Source organism: Passer domesticus, chromosome 6 (genome assembly GCF_036417665.1).
Source record: "Passer domesticus isolate bPasDom1 chromosome 6, bPasDom1.hap1, whole genome shotgun sequence".
NCBI classification, from domain to species: domain Eukaryota; kingdom Metazoa; phylum Chordata; class Aves; order Passeriformes; family Passeridae; genus Passer; species Passer domesticus.
Window position 1 is genome coordinate 73,390,246 of NC_087479.1, and position 6,000 is coordinate 73,396,245.

Here is a 6,000-nt window from a genome sequence, read left to right on the forward strand (position 1 = left end):
ATGACTGATCAGAAACCCTCAGCATGTCAGAGCTTCATGAGCATTTCACCTCCCCTGCACCAGAAATACTCAGACTTGTACTCACAGAGTCTGCAGACATTGGGATATTCCAGCTTTAGGAGATGGCTCCAGGAGCTGCAGCTGCATTGTCCTGCAGCCAGAGGTTCCTGTGCCAAGGCTGGCAGTGATTCTGCCCCAGGCACTTCTCAGCTCCTTCCCAGCCCTGACTGATTGAAGCTCTCTGTGCCTCTGGGCTGTGCCCGGGCTGGCTGCAGGCAGTGCCCCAGCCCTGCTGGGCTGGCAGAAGAGCTGCTCATCAAGAGAAATGTGCTTTTGAAGCTCTTCTTGCTTACCAGGAGCTGCCTCTGTGCCAGGAGCCCAGCCCAGCTCAGCAGCACAGACACAGCAGCAGGACTTTAATGACCCTCTGGGGCTTTGTGCTGAGGCCCTGAACATCAGTCCCTGAGAGGCAGCTGAAGAAACCTCTCCAGAACTCCAAGTCACAATCCAACTCCAAAGTTTCTTGGACTTTTAATGGGTCCCACTGAGGGACACGACTGAGAAAGTGTCCCCAGGCCCCAGGCAGAGCAGAGAACTGGAGGCACTGATGACAGGTGGGAACAAAGAGAAGCCAAGTCTTGGTGGCCTGGGGCACAGCAGCAGAGTCTGTGCCAGCAAGGGCTGGGAGGAGACACCCTGTCCTGAGGCCCTGGGGCCTCCTGGCACAGCCCCAGCCAGGCTGGGCACTGTCAGCCCCTTGTCCTGCCCTCAGCATCCCCCCTAGCCCACATCCCAGTGGCCTCAAGGATCTGCTGGAAGGAGTCCCTGGGGAGCCTTGCTCAGCAATGGCCCTGGGGGCTCCTGAATGCTCCCAGGGACTGCAGGTTTTTCAAAGGACTTTGGCTTTTGATTTTGCCTTGGAGTCTCTGAGAGGTTTTTGCAACCATGGCCTCCAATTTTCTGCTGTAATTAGTCCCTGGAGAGGCTTTGTCAGTAACAACACTCAGTGGGGCTCAGTAATTCTTCAGGGTACTTCAGTTATTTTCAGGTACTTGGTTTCCCTTTTGATACAGACTCTGGGAGAGGTTTGTGCAATCATGGCCCCAATTATCTGCTTTAACGAGACCCCTGAGAGCTTTGTACTGGCACTCAGTGGGGCTCATTAATACTTTGAGATACTCAAGGTTTTTAAAATACTTTGAATGTTCCCTTTCACACTGAGTCTTTGAGAAGTTTTTGTGCAATCATGGCCTCCAATTTTCTCCTTCAAGGAGTCCATGAGGAGCCTGTGTTGGGGATAGACCTTAGTGGGACCCATTCATGCCTTGACACACTTTGGGGTTTTCTTCTGACTTTGACTCCTGGACAGGTTTGTACAATCTCCTCTCAGGCCCTGAGGTTCCAGGGCTCAGCTCCAAATGCACCATGGGGCTTATTAGCATCAAGCAAGTCCTGACAAACCATGGCTCTGCCTTGATTTCCTTCTGCTCTAGTGCTGTTCATCAGGAGGTTTTCCTGCTGGAGAAATATTTGAAAGATTTTCTAGTAAATATGTATTCCTATTTTCAAGGATATATTTTATTTTTTTTTTCTTATTACACAAGAGGTGATTGAAGCATTCAGTGACTGATACTGATCCAGGGACTCTCCTAAGGAGGTCTGGCCTGGTCAGAGAAGCTGTGCCTTGAGCTCTGACCCAGTGTCAACAACCTTGCTCCACATTCCCCATCCCCATCCTGTCTCTCCTCACTCACCTGGCATCTGCTTTGCTTGGAGATCTGACTGCACACAGCCAAAGAGGGGTTTTGTCTTTTTAATTCTTTGAAGCAATCTAAAACTCTTGAGTTTCTCTGTTGAAAACATAGACCATCCTCAAGGCTGTGCCAAGCCCAAGGTGTCACCCAGGTGTCACCAAGGCCACTCCCGGCCTGCCCTGGGCCAGCTGTGAGGGTGGATCATCATCCCAACCTGCACTGGGCCATTGCAAAATGAGAAATTCTGCCTAGTTTGATGTTGATTTCTGTTAGGGACCGGATGCCCCCCTACCCCAGAGACAATATTTTCTAAAATGTCCTTGTTGACCACACCGGAAACATATTTTTGGGCCCTGTAATTGTTGCTGGGGCCCCTTAAAGGGGAATGGCATGGCCACTAGGGCCTCTGCAACTCCTTGCCCAATGGCCTGGGTTTGTACGGCCGCTACGTGTTCTGCTGTCCTGAGGCAATTACAGCCTCAGTCATCTGCAGGAGTGTGGGTTCCATCTCTAGTGGAAGGGCACGCAGCCCTTTCTTACATTCCAGGTTGGCATTGGCTACCCCCAATGACTTTAGTAATTCATTTTGAGTCTTTTCATCCTGGACTTGTTTCTCTAGTGCCTGTTTAAGGCAATCAATCAATTTCATGCAGGGCTCTCCGGGTTCTTGTCTTATGTTTACATAGTCCAAACTGGGGGTGCTACCATCCGGTACCTGGATTAAACCTTTCAAAGCCATCTCTTTTCTATCGTCCAATACTTCTCTGGGGATACCTGCTGCTTGATCATCTGGCAGGCTGTGTTGTCCTTCTCCAGCTAGATGGCTAATTGTCAATTGTGCCCTTGCCTCATTATTAGCATAGTCTGCTATTAATTGATTTAGTAAACACTTCCATCCCCCTTTCCCACAGGGTGCATTCTGTAGGTGATAAAAACATGGTCAAAATATATTTTAAATCATAGGGGGTTACATGTGCTGTAAATATGGCCCTCATTAGGCCATTAAAACAAGGTGAGTCCTGCCTCTAGTCTTTAGCTGCCCTACACAGCTCCTTGTTCCCCGTAAACCAATGGCTGATACCTGGGATTCTGCTCCCTTCTTTCATCATGTCCTGGGGCAATGAGGAGTTTCAAGACTATTTGCCAGTCTCCTTCCTTAACTGCTTCCTTCCAGATCCCTTCCCAGGGATCTTCTAGGCTTGCGGGGAGAGGTGGCTCTGGGGAATCCAAACTGTCTTCTGGGGAGGAAGAATAACTTGGAGCAGAAACACTTGGATTAGAAATAGTGTGACAGTTTGGCTCAGTATCCTTGACCATGGGGTTTCTATTGTTGCCGGAGGGTGAGTAAAGGGCGCTGCCATTTTGTCATTTTCTGGAGCTGTGGCCCAGGGTGGAGGTGGAATGAATGACAGTGGAGGCATGACCTGCAGTCACAGGGGTGGAGTCTGGAGGTTGGTTCAGAGTGGAAGAGAAGGTTGTGGGAGCAGGAAGTGGAGGAGCCAAGATGGAGGGAGGATGGTCAGGCTCCCGAGCCACATTCGGGCTCCTTCCATCTTGGGTCTCCAGGGCACAATGCTCCAAGACAGCATGGCCATTGCCATCTTGGACCATCATGGAGAGTCCAAGAAAGGCAGGTTTCAGGGGAGGTCCCGGGTTAGGAGTGACTGATGGATCAAGTTTTTGACACACAGCTTGCTGGCGAAGGGTCTCGAGGATGGTGTAGAAGAAGGGGAGCATGCGGGGTGCAATGGGGTCCCTTTTGATTGAAAGGTTGCACAATTTAAATCCCACAGAGTCACAAAATTCAGGGGTATGGATTTCGTCAGCATAAGTGTCTGGAAAATTTTTAATGATCATTGATTAATGACAATTGATTTTAATTTATTCTTTGAAAATATTTTGTCATGATCAGTGAGAATTAACTTAAAGTGTCCATATAAGCTCCTTTCTACTTTGGACAACTGACCACCTATTTTTCTCCCTTCTCCGCCTTGGGGGGAACAGCCACCGGAACGCCCCAAATCAATTATGTGATGTGGTGCTGTATTTTAAAAACAGGATGGCAAAATGGATAATAAATGTCCTACATGTTCCCAAACCCACCTGCAATCCTCCACAGGAGGAAACCATCATCCTCCCCACCAATGCTGGCTCAGGTCCCTCGAAATGATGGGAAATCCACTGGGCCCGGCACAATCCACAATCCCGGGGAGCACTGGTCTACCTCTCAGCTAACCTCAGCTGACGTAACTGAATGTCAGGGTCCCTGCTCAGGGGCCAGATGTCACAGTGAGGCTGTCTGAGACAAACCTCTCTGGTTCCCTGAGTTAAGAGTGAAGTTGGCGAAAATGAAAAGGAGCGGGTTCAATGGAGTTGCCCAAAAAAAACTTCAATAACGGGGTGAAAAACAAAAAACATGGAGAAGTTGAGCACAGTATGAAGGGCAGGATCCAAAGACCTGAGATAAAGGGGAAGCAACAACATATACACTTGGGGCTAGAGAACTAGAACAATACGCATATAGGGGAAACAAGTAACCAGTAGGGAAGCAGAACTTGGACAACTTAGCATAACAACACTAAAGACTTATGGGAGAACTCCCAAGCTCATCCTAAGTTAAAGAAATGATTCCCAGGGCTTGAACCTCATATAAATTATTCCCAGGGCTTGAACCTCATGCAGGTTCTTTTGGGGTAAAATCTGGCTGACTCTGATTTACAGCCGGGCTAATTCCCACACTGCTGCTTCACACTGGCCCTTTGGGACCATGGGGCCCAACAGAGGCACAGTGATGTCCTTGGTTCCACGAGGCTCCAGAGTGTCACAATGGTCCCTTGGATCCATGGTGCTCTGCAGTGTCACAATGGCCCCTGCATTTCACAAGACCACAAAGCATCACAATGATCCGATGGTTCCTCAAGACCCTACAGTGTCACAACTATCCCCTTGGTTCAGAGTCTGGATGAGATCGATGTCCCGAGACACCTCGGGATGCTCGGAATGCCCGTGTGGGGCCAGGGCCGGGTCAGGCCTTGGTTTGTGGTGGGACAGAGCCCCGCCCCCAGCCCTGGCAGAGCTGTCAATCACACAGCAGGGGCAGTGCTATCCCAGCTGTGATTGGCAGCAGAACACATGTTGATGGGACAGGAGCCCTGCGGGGCTGGCAGGAACCTGCAGCTTGCAAGGTGCTCTGCTCTCCCTCAGGTGCTCTCGGAGAGATCCAATCCCAGCTGGGCCCCTCAGGGCACAAGTGGCACTGCCTGTTCATGGGCACACAACTGATGTCTGCCTGGAAAGGGGCACACGTTTTAATACCTGTTACCTTCATAATATACCAGAAAATATTTTTTATCTGGATTACTTGAGTACTTTGAAGAAATGGCATAGTTTTCCCATCAGGAACAGGAGTTTCCTGGATCTCATGGATTCTTCTACTGATGGCAGGAGAAAACAATACAGATCTTCCCCTCTACCTTTGCCACCAACATTCAGTCTAGTATTTCACGACCCTCTTCCTTTAGGTGTTTCCAGCTCTTCTGGTTAAATGGCCGTGTCTAAGGACATCTCTTCATTTAGAGCAGCTGGATCTTTGCCCTTCCCCTTGCTCCCAGATTTCCTCCTGCAGCTGTTCTCTGGTCATTCCAATGTGTCTCCCTTGACTGGCTTCATGCTTTGAGCATCAGGGAGTTGCCCAATTTTTCAAAACTTTAAATACCTTCTTAGTCAGCATCTTAGTTTTGTTTTATCTTTTATATCCCCTCTTCCTATGTCTTTGTCTAAAATCCTTCCCGTATGGCAATACCTTGTGGATGGTGGACATGTCAGATGTTCCTGTCACAAGGAGCTCAGGGAAGGGTTTTAATGTTTATTAAATTTATTCAATTTTATCATGTTCACATTTTTTCTGCTGGCCATGAAGAGAAACCTTTCTGTGCCTCTGAGTCTCACCAGTTCCTGGTCCCTCAAAGGACACAAACCTGATGAGTTGTGGTTCCCATTCCAGTGGCTGCACTTGGACCTCTCTCCATAGGCAGAGCAGAGCTCCCTTGTCCCAGAAAGTGCCTGGCAAAGGAGGGATGAAGGAAACAGGACAGGCTGTGGGGATCAGGGGCAGGGCAGAGCCAGGGAGAAGAATGCATATATCAGTTTATTAAGAGGAAAAAAAACCTAAACAGGACCTGAAAAAATGTTTTTTCACTGTTTTTTAAAATAGAATATATTGAGTTTGAATTGGCTTCTGAAACCT